This window comes from Haliaeetus albicilla, chromosome 5 (genome assembly GCF_947461875.1).
Source record: "Haliaeetus albicilla chromosome 5, bHalAlb1.1, whole genome shotgun sequence".
NCBI lineage: Eukaryota > Metazoa > Chordata > Aves > Accipitriformes > Accipitridae > Haliaeetus > Haliaeetus albicilla.
Genome location: NC_091487.1, coordinates 50,587,320 through 50,608,143, shown reverse-complemented (window position 1 = coordinate 50,608,143; position 20,824 = coordinate 50,587,320). Strand labels below are relative to the sequence as shown.

The 20,824-nt window shown below is 51.9% G+C and overlaps 1 long non-coding RNA gene across 1 annotated transcript; it reads left to right on the top strand.

Annotated features, from left to right (window-relative positions):
* The first annotated feature begins 368 nt into the window (after positions 1 to 368).
* On the top strand, positions 369 to 2,034 carry LOC138685342 (uncharacterized). Its single transcript, XR_011324573.1, has 3 exons — positions 369 to 501; positions 683 to 794; positions 978 to 2,034. It is a non-coding gene; the product is annotated as an uncharacterized lncRNA (long non-coding RNA).
* The last annotated feature ends 18,790 nt before the right edge of the window (positions 2,035 to 20,824 follow it).

The window sequence follows — 20,824 nt, the reverse complement described above, 5'->3', positions numbered from 1 at the left end:
GGAGGAGCCCTGACAAGTGGTCCTGCTCAGTGCTGCAGAGGAAGGCAAAAAACCCCCGGGGCCCAGTGCCAATCTGCCCCGGGGGAAAATTCCTTCCTGACCCCAGAGCTGGCGATCGGCTATTCCCTGAGCACGTGAGCAAGACCTGCCTCCTGGTCCCACAGGCTGGTCACGCCTCCCAGGGGATGCCCAGCCCCAGATTTCATCAAGGCCGCTACCCAAGATGATTTTGCTCCTTTGGAGGAAGCTCTCCTCTTCGAGATGCACCCGAGACTCCTCCCAGGTGTCTCCCAGAGTCTTTTAGCCTCTGCTTTACCTACCTAACGCCTCAGGTAGCAGCCCCAGACTCTTCCAAGGAATCTACCCAAGACGATTGTTCTCCTTTGCAGGAAGCTCTCTCCTCTGGGATCGACCCAAGACTCCTCCCAGGCGTCTCCCAGAGTGTTTTGACCTCTGCGTTCGGGACCGAAGATCCCAGCTACCTGCCCCAGACTCCTCCAAGTAAGTAGCTCAAGACATATTTTTCTCCTGTAGAGAAATTTCTCAACTCCGACAGCCACCTGAGACTCCTCCCAGGCATCTCCCAGAGTCTTCTGGCCTCTGCTTTATGTACCTAACATCTCAGGTAGCAGCCCCAGACTCCTCCAAGGAAGCTACCCAAGATGATTCTTCTCTTTTTCAGGAAGCTCTCTCCTCTGGGATCGACCCAGGACTCCTCCCAGGCGTCTCCCAGAATGTTTTGACCTCTGTGTTCGGGACCGGAGATCCCAGCTACCTGCCCCAGACTCCTCCAAGTAAGTAGCTCGAGACATTTTTTTTTCTCCTGTAGAGAAATTTCTCAACTCCGACAGCCACCTGAGACTCCTCCCAGGCATCTCCCAGAGTCTTCTGGCCTCTGCTTTATGTACCTAACATCTCAGGTAGCAGCCCCAGACTCCTCCAAGGAAGCTACCCAAGATGATTCTTCTCTTTTTCAGGAAGCTCTCTCCTCTGGGATCGACCCAAGACTCCTCCCAGGCGTCTCCCAGAATGTTTTGACCTCTGTGTTTGGGACCGGAGATCCCAGCTACCTGCCCCAGACTCCTCCAAGTAAGTAGCTCGAGACATTTTTTTTTCTCCTGTAGAGAAATTTCTCAACTCCGACAGCCACCTGAGACTCCTCCCAGGCATCTCCCAGAGTCTTCTGGCCTCTGCTTTACGTACCTAACATCTCAGGTAGCAGCCCCAGACTCCTCCAAGGAAGCTACCTTTGAGGTTTTTTCTTTTTTGGAGGAATCTCTGCCCTCCAGGATCCCCCTGTGACTCCTTCCAGGCGCCTCCTAGAGTCTTTTGGCCTTTTCTTATCAGGACCTGAGATCCCAGGTAGCAGCCCCAGACTTGTCTAATGAGGCTACCCCAGCTGATTTTTCTCCTTTGGAGGAAGCTCTTTCCTCCAGGATCCACCCGAGACTCCTCCCAGGCATCTCCCAGAATCTTTTGGCCTCTGCTTTACGGACCTAAGATGCTAAGAAAAGATACCTATGAAAAGGCCAAAAGGCTGTGGGAGATGCCTGGGAGGAGTCACAGGTGGATCCCAAAGGGGAGAGCTTCCTCCAAAAAAGAAAAAACCTCAAGGGTAGCTTCCTTTTAGGAGTCTGAGGCTGCTACCTGAGATCTTGCACGAGCAGCAGGCAGTAACCTAGCCAAAACGGACCAGAGGAGCCCTGACAAGTGGTCCTGCTCAGTGCTGCAGAGGAAGGCAAAAAACCCCCGGGGCCCAGTGCCAATCTGCCCCGGGGGAAAATTCCTTCCTGACCCCAGAGCTGGCGATCGGCTATTCCCTGAGCACGTGAGCAAGACCTGCCTCCTGGTCCCACAGGCTGGTCACGCCTCGCAGAAGATGCCCGAGCCCTGTTCTCCCTCAACCTGGAGCCATCTCAGGGGCTTCCGAGAGTGGCCAAGTGCCCGCGGCCTGATCCACCTTGGGGGCAAGAATCCTTCCCGCGCCTTCAGGCCACCAGCGGATGCTCCAAAGCACTGGGACCCCTGGCAACATCTCTGCATCCCACTTCTTACGGCTGCTGCCACTGGTTCCTCAGGGAGTGAGGACGGCGAGCTCTGCAGTGCTCCTCAGGAAGGTATTCCCTTGCTCTTGCCACAGCTCTCCATCCAAACAAGCCTGATGGCCTCGGGCACCTGCAGGGCTTGGTGGTTCTTCTGGTCTCCAGCAGCCTGGTGCAGCCTCCGGTCTTCCTCCCTCAGCGCCCGGCAAGTAATTCCAGCGGCTCCTTGTGGACTTCCTCTGGGATGTCTCTGGGCCGCCTGCCAGGCAGACTGGGGGTGGGACAGGGGAGGCTGCCCCTTTTGTAGTGCCCCGGGGCATTGTGACTGCTGCGTTGGCGGGTGGTGGCACTGCGACACGGGGGGGTGTGAGGGGCCCCCCCGTGCGCAGCGCTGCCCGCCGCCCCTCGGCCCAGCATCCTTCGGAGGAAGGCCTTCGGGGTGCCGGCCCCGGGGGCTGTGTGGCGTTACTGAGTCAAGAAGTTTGGCAGAAAATAAACTGCCTTGCGTTCCAGCTTACCCTCAGATGCCAGAGGTGCTGGGGACGGCTAGGTTTAATTTCTTTCTGAGTGATGTCCAATTCGACGCTCTAAGGGCGGTCGCGTTCAATGTGCTGAACTATCACGATGAGGGATGCCCTTAATAGCGCACTGCACTCTCGGCTTAGCTGCGTTCAACGCACGGGAATGACCAGACTTAGGGAGTTTGGTTGCGCTAACGAACTATCACGACTAGGTGAATGAGCAGCGCAGTTTATTAAAGCAACAGTACAGGTGCTTTTGGATTGCCCGTGATAAATAGACTGTCTGCAAAGCATGTGCAGGTGGCAGTACAGTCGCCTACAAGCGCATGAAATGATGAAAGAAAAGAGCTCTAAAGAATTCTAAGTTTCCCGGGGAAGCGCTCGGTACAGCCGAGTGTTCGAATCTCACGCAATAGGCATCCCTATGGCGGGGTGGGGAGAGAGGCTCAGCTCATTGACTGATCCCAGAAGTCAGCGATGTCCTCCCGACTTGTCTGTGATGGTGTCTTCCCTGACATTTCTCCTCTCTTAAGCCCTTTTCTATGTTCTGATTTTTTAGGTGGAGCTTGAGTGACTCTAGTCATACATACTTTTCCTTTGATTGGTATAAAGTTCTCTTGCTTTGCTTTTAAAGGTGCATGCTAGAGAAAATTCAGAGCGCGTGCTCAGTGGGGGGGTGGTCGCACCTTGGAGGTGGGTACCTTTGTGGACGGAGGTGTGTTTTGGTGTTGTAATGAGCAGAGTTCACCCAAAGGACCTGCTGTTGCGTGTCAGTACCCCAGAAGTGGGCGCGTGTGATATAAACCAGAAGTGTAGGGCGTTAGCTCGACAGAACCGCCGTTATTTTACCTCCTTGCTTCAGTGGATTCAATGCAGGGACCAAGCGTTCTCGTTCCGATTGTTCCGGTTGCCTACCCCTGCGATCACCGAGCCTGGCGGCGGGGTCTCGGCTCCGCTCCACCCTCCGTGTTCCTTTTCAGAGTCAGCGTACCGAGCTCCCCTGGTGTTGCTGACGTCTAAAGTTGCAGGTCACGTTGCTTAGGGAGCTACCACGGAACCGATTCTTGACGTGTGCACTGCGTTCCTCCCTGGAGGTTCACCTTCCCTTGAGGGGCGGCGGGGGGACGTGTGTCATACCGACAAGTCACCTCCAGCAATCATTCCACGGGCTGTCGCTGTGCCCGGGAGGCCCGGGGGTCTCTCCCTGCCCTTGGCGGCCATGCCCTGGGCCCAGCTGCTGGGTGTCCCTGGCGCCTGCTCTGCCACTCGGCTCGCAAGGAGAAGCCTGGTGCTGTTCCTCTTCTCTCGGGCCATGGCAGGAACCAAGCGTGCAGCGCAGAGACCGCCCCTATTAGCCGTCCCCTCTCTGCAGCAGAGCTAAAGCCTGTGCGGCCCCGCAGCCAGGAGGAGCGGGGACTTGATGTGGCTGGACACAAGCCCTTTTTGTGGGGAGAAAGGGGGGGGTGATTTTGGCAGCTGCAGCCTGGAGGCAAGCCAAAGTGTAACCAGAGCCCTAGGCTGGGATGGTGGGTGCCAACAGCCCGCCACGGAAGTAAGCCAGGCTTTGAGAAACAAGTGCGCGGAGGTGACCCCAGTGTGGTGGAACGAAAGGTTGGTCGCATTCACACCTGGACCATTGTGATCCGTGACCAAAGCCCAGCCAGGCAGAGGACAGACAGCTCTTCCAAACTGTCAAAATAGCCCATTGCTGCTGTCGCCGTCACATCCCCTTGTCCCACTGAAACCCAGCTGTGCAGCCTTTCTATTAAACACACCCGTTGGCCGTGTTTATAGGGGGATACCAAAGGCACTTCAGCCATGGGTGAAACTTCCACAGCTCATCTGTGACTTGAACCTTTCTGAGAGTTCTTTGCCTACCTCAGTTTGTGGGAAGATGTTCAGATCTTATCTGAAACCCTGGCAAGTCTCCTTTTCCTTTAGGATTCAGTATTTTGAGTACTGAAAGCTTAAGAGAGGTACTCTCCTTGCCGTTTTGTGCGTTGGTGCCAAAATGGATCTGTACCTTCAGACTATGTAAATGAGGGCATCTAGGCCACAGACATTCCTTTGGTTGTGGTGCTGCCAGCGGTGAAAGACGGGGGTTTGGTTCCCTCTGCAGGAACTCTGCAGAGATGTAGAGAGCATGCATGGTTTCCTCACCGTTCCTTACCAGCGCACCAAGGGACATTTGCTCCTACACTGTCAGGGGAGGTTTGGACTTGACGTGAGGAGACATTTCTTTCCCAAGAGGGTGGTCGCACCCTGAAACAGGCTTCCTGGAGAGGTGGTGGATGCCCCATGCCTGTCAGTGTTGAAGAGGCATTTGGACAATGCCCTTAATACCATGCTTGAACTTTTGGTCAGCCCTGAAATGGTCGGGTAGTTGGACTAGATGATGGTTGTAGGTTCCTTCCAGCTGAACTATTCCATTCTATTCTGTTCTGTTCTACTCTACTCTGTTCCCTGTGCTCACCATGAGTCAAATACCGATGAGAGTGTTATTTGCCTGAAACGCCAGGGGCTTTTCAGCTCCAAAACCACTTTGAAGGACACATGACACAAAGGTTGCAAGTGGAAACAGGATATTACTTTTATTTTTCTGAGTCTGCTTCAGAGCCGATGCTCACAGGCATTGCCACAGTGTGCCCGTGCAGCCAGGAGCAGGCTGATGCATTCTTCAGTTGAGCTTGAGAAGACATTCTTTGCAGCCTGGCAAAGGCAAGTCCCAGAGCTACAGAAAGTAGCAGCAGGAATACAGGCCAAGCAGTCCCTGTATCCTCAAGAGTGAGAACGTGAAGCATGAGGATCAGGACCGACTACACACAAAAGAAGAAGGAGGAGGCGGAGGTGTGTGGTACCGTGGGGTATTTTCCAAAGTATGACAGGTAGAGGTGAAAAGCGTATTTTTGCACTCGGCAACTTGCTCCGCCGCTGTGCTTCTTGGCCAACGATGCATGAAAGGCGCTCTCGTGCCAGCCCTGCGCTTGATTTGCGTGCAGGGAGAGGTGAAAAGTGGCAGCTCCTGATGGGGCAGCGAGCCTGGAGCCCTTCCAAGCACAGGCTGTTTTGCCCAAGCCAGAAGCCCTGGGGAAATGGAGCTAAGGGAAGAGCAGAGCTCGCTCCCGCTCCAGACTTGCACTGGGCAAGAGAGCCCGAGAGAGCCAGGGCACGAGGGGTGCCTTGGAGGTGCAAGAGCAGCAGGCAGGGAGCTAGGCGAAAGGGCCCAGAGGAGCCCTGACAAGGGGCTGTGCTCAGTGCTACAGAGGACAAGAAGCCAGGCCCTGGGACCATGGGCTGGATGCACCCATTGATGACCGTCCCGAGGGCTGGTGGGGGACGGGGCTCTGCCCGGGGGTACCCCCAGGAGGCCACCTCCAGCTCACCGCCTGCCTCTCCTCTCTGCAGTCGTGGCACCACCCTGCGCCCACAGCTATGCCTGGCCTTGGACCAGCTGTGGGTGCTGAGCGGCGGAAAGGAGGCAGCGGGGGAGGAAAAAGAGGAGAAGGAAGGCAGTGATGAGGAGAGGACCTCCATCATCCTCATCTGGCCCACCGGCTCCTGCGTTGCCGCTTTCGGGTGAGTCGTGGTGCCACGTCCCATGGCCGGGCAGGAGAGGTTCCCAACCGTGCCTACGCCATCCTGTGAACGGCCTCTGCCCTGCGTGCAGAGCCTGGGCAGGGAGCGGGAAGCACGCCGGCAGGGAGGGATGGGGGCATTGCCAGGTCCTGCATCCCCTGGTGCCCTTTGGGTCCCCAGAAGAGAAGGGCAAAAGCAGCTGCTCTGGCAGGACACGGGGAGCCAGGGCTTGGGCAGCGTCTCTGCCCTGCCCCACAGGGCAGGGCTGCGCAGGCGCCCGCCTCTGCCCACAGGCTGAGGGGCAGCAGGGCCTGACGCTGGTTCTCCTCTCTTTCTGCAGCTCCCAGGCACTGAAGGAGCTGTGGGTGGGCACACTGCTGGGGTAAGCTGGGGGGGATGCTCCAGGCACAGCCGGATGGGGGAACACAGCTCCCCAGCTGGGGAGAGGTGCCCTCGCGGCTGCGGGCAGCTCTCGGGCAGAGCTGCCTCACAGGAGAGAAGGGGCAGCTTGGGGCTCAGCCAGCTCTCTCCCTGTCCTTTCCCGGTGCACAGGACACCAGGAGGAGCAAAGAGAGCCCGCGTGACCCGTCTCCCCTCCCTCAGACCCCTGGAGCTCCGGGGATGGGGGATTGGGCCCTTCACCCCCAGAAGACGCTTCTGGTGCCAGCCCCCTTTGCGGGGGGAAAGGAGCAGGATCTGGGGCAGTGCTTTGGTCACTGCTGTTGGAAGGCAGCTTCTCAGCCAAGCAACTGTCCTCCTGCCCCTTCTGCAGGAGATGCTGGCTGTCCTGCACAAGGAAGGACCGTCGACAGAAGGGATATTCCGAAGAGCTGCCGGCGGGACAGAGTTTCGTGAGCTGCGGGAGGCCCTGGACCACGGTGCGGATGTCGACCTGGGCAGCCAGCCTGCGCTGCTGCTGGCCATCATCTTGAAGGTGAGCGCTTCTGACCTGCAGCTGGAAGAGCTCCTGCCTGGCCTGGAGTGTTCAGAGGCTCACCTGGAGCCCCTGGCATTGCAGGACTTCCTCCGAAGCATCCCCGCCAAGCTCCTCGTGACAGACCTCTACGAGGACTGGATGGCAGCGATGCAGAAGAGCGGCAAGGAGGAGAAGGTTGAAGAGCTGAAAGCGTAAGTGTGGGCAGCAGCCTGCCTGTTGAGGAGGGACTGGTAGAGGCCTGGGACTTGCCTGAAAAGGGACGGTCTCCTTAAAAAGCTGTGTCTTCTGACAGCTTGCTTTTGCTGGGGTGGGCTTAGATTTCGGGGGAAAAGGGCATGGACAGGGAGCCTTCCCTTGCCTGGGCTTGGGTGAAATGAGGAGCTGGGAAGCAAGGCCGTGCTTCCTTCCTGAAGCGCAGGAGCACTGACCGCTGGCTGAGAGCACCCGGAAAGCTGCGCCACCCACCTGCGTTGGGCAAGCTTTGGGGACGGCTGTGGGCAGCATCTTCTCTATTAACGTTGAGTTCCTGTTCCCTCAGGGTGGCCGAGGAGTTGCCTGGAGCCAATCTCCTCCTCAAGCAGCCGCTGGCCCTCCTCCAGCACATCGGCCACGACGCCGCCAGCAGCAGAATGACCGCCAGCAACCTGGCCATCTGCCTTGGGCCAAATCTGCTGAGCCCACCTCACGAGGACCTGTTCCCCCTCGAGGCCATGCTGGCGGTGACTGAGAAGGTGCGCTGTACTGAGCAGCCGGCTGCAGCCTTGCCGGCCCATCCGAGCTTGGCTGCTCAGAGGTCCCTGGCTGCCTCCTCTCTTGAGCAAATGCCGGTGGGGTGGCTGCCTGCAAGAGCAGCCCCAGAACCACAGCTGCCTGCGCAGAGGCAAGGGTCGGGAGTGGGAAAGGCTGCGTGATACATTTCCAGGCACCTGGGTTGAGCCCAAGGGTTTGATGTGTGCAGGTGAACGTGCTGGTAGCGTTTCTCATTGAAAACTGCCATGACATCTTTGTGGAGGAGATGGCTGGCCGCTCCTGTCCATCAGCCGGGGAGTCGCCAGCACCCATGGACAGAGCTACAGGTATGAGGAGGAACTGAGGGCTGTCACAGGCTGGGGCTTGGGGTACCAGAAACCTCAATGTCAAGAAGACAGCTGGTGTAGGGCTTTGGGTGGGTTTTGCTTTAGGTGTGCTTTACTTCCAAGGAGTCACTTTGCTGCACGTGCTTTTCCTTTCTAGACCTGCGTTTGGAAGAGCAAAGTGGCCCTGCAGGCAGAGCAGACAAGGACCACCAGGCAGAAGTCTTGCTGCACACACCACCCACCTCTCTGCTGGACGTCCTCAAAGAAGCTGGGGGAGACATGGTGGTGGAGTCCGAAATGGCAGAGGTATGGCAGCTCCATCAGGAGCTACCCTCCTACCCGAGACACGGTATCCCCGTGTTTGTTGAGCTGCCAGAAACGAACCGAGTGTCACACACCTGTGTGAACCCTGTGTTCCAAAGTGAGGCCCTTGGAAGAAAGGGCTAATGCAAACCAGCCAAAGGGATCTTCTTTGTAGGGCTAAGGCAGCATTTTGCCAAACAGTCGCCTGCTACTCCAGGGTGTCCCTTGCCACCTGCTGACTCTGACATTTCTGTTGTAGGCACCCGTTGCTTTGGCTCCAACCACCCCAGGGACCACAGTAGGCTCCCTGGGATGCACAGAAGGACTAAAGAGCGCTTCAGAGGAAAGAAGGTAAAATGAGTCAGCTTTGGGTAAATCAAGAACTGATTCTAGTTGATTCTGGCTTTACCTACCTAATCATACTGTGGGATGGAAAGGTTTGCAGGCTCCCCCCAGGAAAAGGAAAATGGAAAGAAAAGAAAGAGAAAACAGGCCTGGGCAGAGGAGAAGGAATGCCAACGAGAAAAGAAAAGAAGGAAGAGAGAAAGAGATGGGGACTTAAAAGAAGCAGGAAAGTCCAGCAGGTCAAGAAGCCCAGGTGTGTGCCAGGCTCTGCTGCCCATCTTTCCCAACTCTCAGTGCTGCTCCAAGTCAGTCTGACCCACTGGCAAGGGACGGTGCTGCGCGGGGCTTGGAAATAACTCCATGGCCGCTCCCCAGGGGCTCCCCATTGAGCCCTGCTGCGTGGCACAGGGGCCCTGTGCATCTGTGCACATGTGCAGGTCTCTAAGGGCATTACCTGTGGGGATAAGGCGCCAGAGCCGTACCCTAGTCGATGCCAGCCATAGCTCTTTCTTCCGGGCTCCAAACAATTCCTCATCAACGGTGCTCCCCAAAGAAAGGGGAACCAAATCCTGCGTATTCCTGCCTTTGTGGGTTTATCAGTGCTCTCTGACTCTGTCGTTGTAGGTGCCGTTTCCCTGTTACTGGCTGAAGCCCTGTGACTCCCGGGCCCACCCCCCCACCGCAGTTGATGTTTGCAATAAAAGGATCTTTTCTCTCTTCTGAGTGTGTCTGCCATACAATATTCTGGAGTGGGGAGCTGTTGTTTGGTGATGAACCCTCGGGAAGGAGTCTGGGATCGTGCCTTTCCCCAGCATCCTTTCCCGCAGGCATCGGGGCTGAGTTCAGGTGCTTTAGGAGTGAAACCAAAGCACAGACTCACACAGGAGGGTGGAGGTTGGAAGGGACCTGTAGAGTTCCTCTGGTCCAACCCGCCTGCTCAAGGAGGCCCACCTAGAGCAGGTTGCCCAGGACAACGTGCCCTTGGGTTTTGAACATCGCCAAGGACGGAGACTCCGCAAACTCCCTGGGCAACCTGTGCTAGTGTTTGACCACCTGGACAGGAAAAAGTTGTTTTCTCATGTGCAGCTGGAGCATATCATGTGTTTTAATTTGTGCCTGTTGCCGCTGGTGCTCTCAGTGGGCACTCTTGAGGAGAGCCTGGCTCCCTCATCTTCATTCCCTCCCAGCAGGGATAGATAGATAGATAGATAAGACACGCACCCCCCCTCCCCAGGCTTTCTCTTCTCCCCACTGAAGTGTGCCAGCTTAAAAGCAACCAGGGAGAAGGCGGCTTCCTTGAGGCTCCTTGTTTTGCAGGTGACCTGGAGACGTGAGGTTCCCCTGCCAAGCTGGCCCAGGGAAGAGAGGCGGAGGGCTGGAGGGCACAGCTGGACTCCTGCTCCTGCAACAGCAGGGACTCGCTGGCCAGAAATGGCCCCGAGGACCCCGGCAAGGGGCTGTGCTCAGTGCTGCAGAGGAAGGCGAACCCCCCCGGGACCTGTGCCAATCTGCCCGGGGGAAAAAACTCCTTCCTGAGCCCAGCCCTGGTGGCCCGAGCAGGGTCCGGGGAGCTCCTGCGGGGGAGCGCGTTTGGGGTCGGCAGCCAGGGACCTAGAGAGTGGTTTTATGAGTGTGAGTGAATTTGCTTTTGCAATGAGATGTGTACGGGCATTGCCAGGGCCTGGCTTTACTCTGGAAGCGACTGTTGTTAGCTGCTGCAGAATTGAAGAGACTGTGCTATGAACACCATGCCAATTAGGCTGCCCCCAGACCTGAAGCTGCATTAAATCTCGTGCCACACTAGTCTCCTTTTTCATTTGAAGAAGTAGGCTGATTCTTTGAAACTCTGTTGCATGACTTTATTTTGGGATGAATTGAAATGCAGTTGTTTCTTTAGCTTTGCTTATTAGCATTCTGCTGGAATAGTGTCAGATCCAGGAGGATTAACCTTCCTCCTTGTTTTGTTCTCTGTGTTGATTTTGGAGAGGAAGGTGTGTTGTCTGTCTTGTGGTGTTGTGTGGTGTTCAGAAGATGCTTGAAACGTTGCTCTTGTCTGTGACCAAGCTCTTTCCCTCAGCGTAATCCCTTTGGACAGCACTGCCAGTAGCGTGCGTACGTTTCTGAGCAGCCTGCAGGTGTTTGATCTCCTGATGGTAGAGAGAGCACTGCGTTTGTTTGAGTTTGGCAGCTTGTCATTGCCCCTTGCTTTCTTCCATTCTTTCCAACCTCTTCTCTTCATTGCTGCTTCAGTGTCCCTTCCTGAATCGTACTTTTGTGTCCCTGCTGATTCATGAAGACTTCATGACCATAGCGTAAGTCTTGGGTGGGTGATACCTGTCGTCCTGCTGTGGCGCGCTGTGCAACTCCTTTCATTAACTTGTTCCATATTAAGCAAGGAGAGGGCCTTTCTGAAGAGGAAGGAAAGTTCTCATCTCTGACCGAGTTCTGGCTGGGGCCCCTGAATGTGGAGGATATGAGAATGGCTGCCTGCCAGACCATATACCAGAGAATACTTGCGTGCCGTAATTCCTTACACTCCACCGTATTTCCTTATTTCCAAGTGACACTTGTGCGACATTTGTTTACTTCTTAATGGGTTCAGCTTTTCTTTGAGACCTTCTCTCTCCCTGTGCATTTTATTGTTGGCCAATACCTAGCAGCGAACAACTTTTGAGAAGCTGGCTTACAAAAGATGTAGTTAATAGGTGGGAACACAGTTTGATGCAGGCAGTACATAACTCCCAGCATCACAGGGCCTAGCTCCAATGCTGTGAAGGCCCGTTCCTCTGCAGGTTTGCACTGTGGAGGGGATTAAGAGACACGTCCTGCCGGTTCCTTCTTTTAGTCCCTTGAGCAGAATGGCATTGCGATAGGCTGGAAGAGAGAGGTGCTGGTTTGAGGGCACCTTGTCAAAAACCCCGGTCCTAAAGGTTAGTGAGGATCGACTGAAAAGATCTGATCTCTCATCCTTTGTATCCTCAGACGCACAAAATACAAATGGGCAGAAAATTGAAAAGGAGCAGTCCTTGTGTAAGAATGGATGCTTTTTAAGAACAATACATTGGGAATTCATCTGCCTGCAAAGTATTTTCTCAGTGCAATGGGAATGATGTTTTGTTGTTGTTTAAACTCTTACAAGGAATGTAGCTGTGTTGCTTTTTGGTTGGGGTGGGACTAACTCTCTCTGTTTCACAGCGGTCTGGATCTTGACACCACTGAAAGTGCTGTCAAGGAGTTGGAGATGGAGCAGGTCCATGGGACCTTAGCTGAATGTTAGGCTGAGCAAATCTTTTGTTTGTTATGGGACGGAGGACGTTTTGTCAAATGCAGCATTTCAAGCGCGAGTAATGGGGAACTTCTCTGGAGAGTACGAGGGTGAAAAAAATGACGTAAATGAAAAATGTCATCAACAGGCAGCATTAGCGTAAGCGAGTAGTGCTTTTATCAGAACTACTTTAAAGAAGCTACTGACTGTTGAAATTGGACAAATGAAAACTCCTATTTGTGGAGCTAGTTGCACTCCGTGCCTTGCTGGTTCCTGTTGAGATTCGTTCTGCAGTAGCACTTTCCCGTGGTTTCGCTCTCGGCCCCAGACCTGACCACTGCTTTGAACTTCTCAGGCTGGACTAGCTGTCAGACCCTTCTAGTTTCTCAGGAGCTGTGGCAGTACTGGTGAGCTAGCTTGATAGCAGCTAATCTAACGCTCAATTGCATGTGCTTTCCTCGTAGCTGTGGAAGCCAGGGGACGTTCTTTTAATGACGCCATTACTTTGTGGCCAAGCTTGGTGACAGCTGATGAGTTCTGTTGTTGTCATCTTCTTCCTGAGACAGAAGAAAGCCCCTGCCATTCCCGAGGAAATGAGACCAATATACTGCCTGCTTAAAAATGTTCCTGTTACTTAAGTTTAAACAAATCTTCAGAGTACAGTAGTAGCATTGTAAATATTATTGAAGAAAATGTGCTGGTTTTAACTGATACAGAAAATTATTGGGTTTTTTTTTTTTTCTTTTTCACTTTTGAAAATACTGAAAGGTATTACTAGAAAAAGTTTCCCATTTATAAAGCAGGAGTTTGTTGGGGCTGAATTACAGTTGCTTTGTAACTGAATTGGGTCAATATTCAGAAAAAGGGGTATATGTTTATTTTTGAAACAGGTCAATACTGCACGTGTTGTGCTGGCAAGGAGGAGGCTTCTTAAATGTAGAACTTCTTAAATTTAAAAGCACATCTCCACTCTCCATAGTAATGCTTCCATGTTAATTCAGGGTTAAGATATTAATTCACTTCAATTTCTGTGAATCTGTTAGGGCAGCGTGCTCTAAGGTGATGGGAGGGAGCAGGGGGAAGAAAGGGAGGAGGAAAAGCAAAATATCTGGAACCTGCTCTTCCATGACTCCTGCAAACTGTAATGTTGTTTTTTTCCCAAGCCTGAAAACTGTACTTGACAGTGGAATTGTGGCTATCTTGTTAATATTCTTCCTTCCTTTCTTGTTTTGGCCTCTCCAGGAAGCGATTTGAGTAATCCTTGGAAATCTTGATGATTTACATCTGTTTTCTACAGATGACTTCACTATCTTTCTGTGTACCCTTTCTTTCCTACTTGTAAAAGAAAAGATCCAATGACTTGTATCTGTTGGGCATTGCTTAATTCGACATTCCTGCCTAGTAGTGCGCAGATCTTCAGCTGGAGTACGACTCCTTTGAGCTTTGCAGTTTTACACTAGCTGAAGATCCTCCTCAGTTGTTGCCTTCACCAGAGAACTGATGTATGTAAAAAGAATGTTTTGCAGTGTTTTTGGACGGACACCCCTGTGTTCCAAATCTGATTTAGCCAGAGAAAACGAACGTGTATATATAAAGTGCCAGGAAGCCCACGTAATGCGATTGCAAGGAAAGCTAGTGCATTGTTTCAAAAGGTTAATAAAACGTAAAGCGCTCCTTACAGGCGCAGCAGCGTTGGCCCACTAGTAGAGAAGACCGCAGTAGTTTTCTTGTAAGGTACGTAAGGATTAAATATTGTAGTTGCTGTAGTGTAAAGGGTTAAGAGGAAGTTACTCTCCTGAGGCTGTTGTTGCAGAGAAAAGTAAGTTAGTTGAAGGAGAAGCCTCTTCAGTCCTAAGGTGTGTCAGTTTGTGAATCGGATCAGGCCCTTTGGCATCATCACCTCCCGTGATTCCGAGTGCCCAGGAGTAATGAACACCACGTGTTTCCGCCTCCAAGGCATTCCCTTCCAGTCTCAGCAGGCTGCGTTATTGCCACCCCTGGTCCTAGCAGGCAAGAACGAGATCATCCTCTTTCTCTGTCAGAAGCTGGTATGTTACTGCCAGGAAGAGAAAGTAGCCCAGAGCATCGTCAGACAGGAGGCACCCAAACAAACGAAGCCTCCTTGTTGGTTTGCTTCGCTAAAGCGCAGCCAGTTTTGCCCGCGTGCTTGAGGAGGGTTTGATTCACAAGCTTGTATTTCTAGAACTGGGAAGTCCATCCACCAGCTCAGCCAGCACCGGACCCTGTGGAGAACTGCAAGCTCAGAGGCCTGGCGTGATGAGTTGTCCTGCAATGTGTGTGTCGGGCTCCTCGCTGTAGCATACCTCTTAGTTAATTACCAGCTGTGGGAGTCCTTGAAGCCAAACTCAAACGAACAATTTCATCCCTTAAAGGAACTGATTGTGTCAGCGTTTCATCTAGGCAAATGTTGGGCTCCATCTCTGGTCCTCAGGATGTTAGTTTCTGCTAGCAAATGGAGTAAAAGTATTCGTGTTACCTGTTTCTTCCTGAGATCAGAGGCATGTAAGGAGACTGCTGCCTGGCGTCGCCCGTTCTTGCACGCATGAGCTCCTAGGTGTGCGAAGTGCACCCCCAGGAAGGAACGTCTGTAACTGTGGCGTTTGTCATGTCAATTATCTTTTGTCCTCCCATTTTGAACTGTGAAGTGAATGTAATGATGCTACTCCTGTGAATCCTAGTCCTTTTCAGTTTTAAAAATAATTTTTAAAAGAATTACTTTTTAGTTAGGAAAGCCGATGAGGTTTTATTCACAGGGTTGGGAGAGCCTGGCATGTTGTTTCTTGCGGGAAGATGTCAGGACTGAAGCCAGATACAGTTAAGGAAACACAGTGCTACTAATACAAGCAACTGATGGGAGAGTGTCACCTGGATGAGTGTTTCTTGTAATGTGTTACTAGTGTTTTGTCACCAAGTTCATACTGACAGATTGTAGGTGCTCCCTTCTGCATATACGTTCAGTGTGGTATGACTTGAAGCTTTACAAGAGGACTCCTGCTCCTTTGAAATGTTAGTGCTATGTTCTTAAGTCTTATCGTTGTTCTCAGATGTGAGTAAATGGGAGAGAGTATCAAAGGTGAGATTCAAACATGAGAATGTCCACCTTGTGCCTTATCCCTACATTTGCACGATGTATCTAGAACTCGGCTCTATTTCAGCACGACGTATCTTGTGGTAAGTCACTATGGTTATGTTTGGATAACGTCTGGAAACATCTACGACCTATGTCTTGCTTTTCCCTTTCCCTTCCTCCACTGTGTCTTTGAATTAGAGGGAGCAAAACTGCGTGCGGTATGGCTGTACCATGGATTTGAAATAGAGCATTGCAACGTGTTCTCTTTTGTCCTGTATTGCTTTTTGAAAATGTCTGGAATTTCTCTTTGCCTTTTCACCCACTGCTGACTCTTCAGCTAGTATTTTTATGAAGCAATGCCCAGTGGCTCCCAGCCTTCGTTCCTGAATGTCAGTAGCTAGGCTGGAGCCAGTACATATGTATGGAACACATGTTTTTCTTCCTTGTGCTTGACTACATTTGTTGACGTTGAATTTCACACTCTTTGTTTCTATTTTCCTAAAGAAAGAATGCATTTGTTTTTCTGAATAGTGATAGTAATAATGGTAATAATGTCTTTTGTATAATTAGCAAATGTTGTCACCTCCCTAGTGTCTCATTTTCCAGGTTTTCTATGAATTCCCTGAAGAGCCCCAGGCCCCAGCTGAGACCTCTGTGGGACTCTGCATTTAACCTCCTCTGTTGTGAAAGCAGTGTTTTTTCTTGCTATTTTCTGTTCTGATTATTGGTCCCTGGGAGAAGCTGCTGCTGGTCTGTCTTGTGAGGGCTTAGTAGATATTCTGGTCTCCTTTATCAAATGGACAAGTAGTCCAAAGCAATTGTCCCCATCCCACTGGCATGTGTTATTCACAGCCAGGAATTCTGAAAGAGCTGTATTTGCAGTTCTTCAGTTTCAAGATATCATATGGAAGTCCAGCATTGTTTCTAAGTCATTTATCTTGTTCTCCGGAAGTGCAGTGCAATGCAAAAACGTACTATAAAGTTGGTTAAAGGATGTCCAGTCACCAAATATTCACCAGATTTTATAATACCTCTGTTACAGGTAAAGAAGTAAACAAGGGCAGTGATGAGCTTGTAAGTTGCATGTGTGGTTCTGTTTTGTGTGTTGTTTTTTTTTTTTAAAAAGTGATATTCCAAGTAGTCTGGAGAAGCAGAATATATATCTAGGCAATGCTGTAGTTGTCCTGTTTCTGGGTGTCAGTCAGGCAGTGTAAGGTGGGAGTGAATTCTCACCTAGAACCATCCAAGTTGAGGGAAACCTTCCTGTCAATTCCAGCGGACTTAGAATGAAGTCCTGCCTGAGGACGCGAGAGCCGTGCTGGCTTCAGTTAAATGTGTTTTCGGCAAGTCTGAGCTGAGCTGTCAAATGGTTTCTTCACTGTGAGAGTCTGTATGAGGTCAATATTGCTGAATAATTAAGTAGTTTCCTAAGTGCTGTATGTGTCGAAAACAACCAAGTTAAGCTTCTTTGGAAAGTAGTTGTTTAGTGAGATCTCAGGGTGGGTTTGTTTTCAATACAGGTAAGTGTCTGAAGACGGAGTGAATTAGTGAAGGTGTCCTGTCCAAATTCCCCCAGAGGAAATCCTGCTCTCTCTGCTAGCATTACGTTCCTGCTAATTATGTTCCTAGGCCCTCCTCTAAAAATGGAGCAAGTAGGATGTCCTGGGAAGCAGTAGTTCTTGTTTAAAACTGTTGAGCATAATTCTCTGGATGGCCTCTCGTGCTTACCTTCTGTTTGAATAAGGCAGCTTACCTTTTATTCCTGACTCATTTTTTGGTTTTTGTTGTATAAGCCTGGACAATGTTGCGAAACACGGATGTATATTAAGTCTGACTCTTGTTCTAAAATAGAAAAGTCAAAATCAAATTTTATCAATACCAAGTTTGCAATGTTTTGAAGGTCAAGAGAAGAAAAGAAGTGTCAGAAAGTGCTGCAGTGGAAGAAACGGTGAAGAGGAGAAGAGTGGAAGTCGGAGCGGAGGCCTCATGCCCACAGTCGGGTATGGGCAGGTCAGTTGACTACAAAATAGTCTTCCGGGGCACATATCAATGTTTTTGATGTCTCTTGTACCTTCCTCATATTTCATTCCTGTGTAACCCTTTGGCCCATTTGTCTTCTTCCTTCTCTTCCATAGGTGACAGAATCTAAGCAGCATTGCCCACGTTTGGGGAAAAGTTCTCCAGTGCTTTCAGGTTCCCATGCCGTTAACTAGAGCTCTTCCTGTCTAACTCCTCTGTGTTAACGTTACCTGCAGAATCACAGCGGGATGAGAACTGGGCAGCTCCACAAAGCGGTGCACTGGCTTGCACACCTGAGGCAGGGATGACAAGGGAGGAACTGGGAACAGTTTTCTAGCTGCCTCCCAGCCTGTTCCTCTGAGTCGGCTGATGACTGCTGCCTCTGGGCTTGAGGCAGAGATCTCTGTGGCTTTCACAGAACCACTGAGGTTCTCGGGACCTTTGATATCAATCATCGAGTCCAAGCCCTCCTGCTCAAGCAGGGTCACCCAGAGCAGGTTGCCCAGGACGTGTCCCCTCAGGTTTTGAGTGGGCTACAAGGGTGGAGACGCCACAACTTCTGTAGGCAAGCGGTTGCAGTGCTCGACCACAGTTGCTGTCAGAAAGTTTTTTCTTGTGTTCAGCTTTAATTTCGTGTTTTGCAGTTTGTGCCCTTTGCCTCTTGTCCCGCCATAAGGTGCTGCTGAGGAGAGCCCGGCTCCCTCTTCTTCATTCCCTCCCATCAGGTGTACATTGATAAGAGCCCCCGAGCCTTCTCCAGGCTGAACAGTGCCAGCTCTCCCAGCCTCTCCGCATACGAAGAGCGCTCCAGTCCCTTCATCCTCTTTGTGGCCCTTTGCTGGGCTCACCCCAGTGAGTCCCAGTCTTGTCCTGGGGAGCCTAGTCTGGACGGAGCACACAGACTGGCCTCAGCAGCCCTGAGCAGAGGGGAAATGCTCCCCCCAGGCCTTGCTTTCTCATTCAGTGCTGTCTGTAGGTACATGCATAAATTTGCATGTCTGAGCAGCCTCTCAGGCTGTTGTTGCTGGAAGCAGAGCCCGGGCCTAGGGCGGCAGGCTCTTACGGTGGCCTTCATCCCCTCTTGGCCAGGTTCTGCGAGCCCTCCCCTGGGAAGGGACGATTTGTCTCTTCTCCTCCTTTCCTGCCATGGTTGTCTTTAGCCCTCCTTCCCTCTTGCCTCTCTCTCTATCCCCAAGAGTTTCCAGTGTTTCCTTCCCCTCTGGTGTCTTCTTTAGCCACGATTGCTCGAATGGCAGGCAGAGGATGTGCCGAGGGTGTGTGGTATGGCGTCCCCTCACGTCTCATTTCTCCGCTCTGTAGTTCGATGTGTCACTTGTTCAGCTGCTGCTGCTCATTAAATATAAATCTCCATTGGCAGGAGCAGTTACAGGGTCGTGGATCTTGGACCGAGGTCCTCAAAACCCCCTAGCTATGCGAGGTTTCCCTGCCGCACGTGCACTGCCTTTGTGTCCTGATGCTCTGTCTCTCCAGGAATGTCGGTATTTGCGTGGGGAGTTTCAAGGACCTGCCTGTGGACGCGACGGCCCCTACACGCCTGACGTGTTCCTCTGGTGCTGCATCCTCTTCTTCGCCACCTTTGCCCTGTCAGGCTTCTTGAAGAAGTTTAAAACCAGCCGCTACTTTCCAACCAGAGTAAGTAGAAGATGGTGGCCAGCGTCCATCTCCACACTCGTTTCCCAAAATGGCTTTCCTGGAGCACTAAGCAGTATTTGCCCCGCCTTGGTCAAGCTGGGAAACGTTGGCCTTGCAGGCCAAGCTCTCCAAGAGCTTGGACGTCCCGCACTCATTTCCATGAGTGCAAAATCATCGTAGCATTTCCCACCTGCCTCGTGACCTGCCCCAGATTGAAGATTTTTTTTTTTTTTTTTTTTTTTTTTTATTTTTCCTCCTCAGGTAGTAGGAAGTCAGGTTTCCCAAAGTTTTGGGGGTTGGGGTTTTGGTTTTTTTTTCCTTACCTTCTGCGCATTATGTGCTCGAGCGGAAAGTAGATTCGAATGAGGAGCTTCCTTTTGAGGACTAAAGGATGCCTCAGTGCCTTGTTGCCATTGTAGCTGTGAGTGTAGCTGTAGTGGCAGACATCTGTTTTCTTATTTTTAATATTATTATTATTATTTTTAGGTTTTGACTTAAACCAACCCTTGTCCACCTAATTAAGCTTTTTTTATTGTCTGACACCAGATGTCACAGGGACAAACACAGCAACAGTATCTAAGCAAGGGATCAGGCTGCATGTGCTCAGAGGGGTGGTGGGATTTGGTTAACCAGCCTAACGTTGTGGATGTCTGCAACTCTTGCATCTCACGTTACGGCCCTGTTTGCCATGCCCCTTTCACCTCTGGTTTCTTGCCCCAGGTACGGTCCACAGTGAGCGACTTTGCTGTCTTCCTCACCATCGTCATCATGGTGCTCCTTGACTTTGTGGCTGGGATCCCATCGCCGAAGCTCCAGGTCCCCCATGCGTTCAAGGTACTGGGGTGTTTTGGCACGTGGGGGTGCCACAAGGTGATGCCGGGGCGGGGCAGGGCTGAGTCTGGAGGAGATGCTGGGGGTGTGAGCATCTCCTCTTCCACCTCCAAGTGCCTTGCTTCCTCCTGGAACCGAGAAGATGGCCCCAAAACTAGACACCTACAGGAGAAGTATCTAGAGGTGCTTGCAAAGAGGACACCGGCACTGCTGAAGCCCATGGGAGAGGGGGACGTGAAGCCAGGGCTGGGAGGTGCTCTGACACAGGGAGGGAGGGGAAAATGAAAGCCAGTGGAGTGCCTGGGCTGGGAGACGATGCTGACGTGTGGGCTTTGTTGCAGCCTATCAGAGACGACCGCGGGTGGTTCATCAACCCCATAGGACCCAACCCTTGGTGGACGGTGTTGGCTGCGCTCGTCCCAGCTCTGCTCTGCACCATCTTGATATTCATGGACCAGCAGATCAGTGCCGTTATTGTGAACAGGAAGGAGCACAAGCTGAAGGTAAGGGCCTGCGAGAGATGACCCCAGCCCCAGCCCCTTCTGGGCTGCAGGTCTGGGGAGAAGCTCTTATTCCCGATGCTTTCTGAAGGCATTGGTTTGGGACAAGGTCAGGCTGCGTGGCAGGATGCTCTCCTGGATTAACGATGATGCAGGGAGCAAGTGACAGGGCAGTTCAGATGAGCAACCTTTTGGAGGAGCAAATTAATCTTGGAGCAATATAGAAGCGCCTTTTTGTTTTAAAATGGCAGCAGCAGCAGGTGCGGGGAATGAATTGTTTTGATGCGCTGCCAGGGATAACTCAGAGTCACGCCTTCCTTGCAAGTGGTAGAATTTTCTTTGTGGGTGGAAAAAATAGTTTGGTGGTTTTGGGTTGTGGGGTGGTTTTTGGTTTTTTTGGAGAAGTATGTATCGCACAAGCTCCCCGTATCCCTTGCGTCTGAACTCCTGCCCGATTTTCATGCCAGGTGCGTGTGCAAAGCCTGCATACACCCTTACTTGTTTCCATTTCTTGTTTTAAATTCTGAAGAAGTTGACTTGTGCTCGAGCCGGGTTTGAGTCTGCCTTGCGACGTTCTCCTTGCTCTTGTGCTATGGGATGCTCTGTTTCTTGTTTTCCTGCCTGCAGAAAGGATGCGGGTACCACCTGGACCTTTTTGTGGTGGC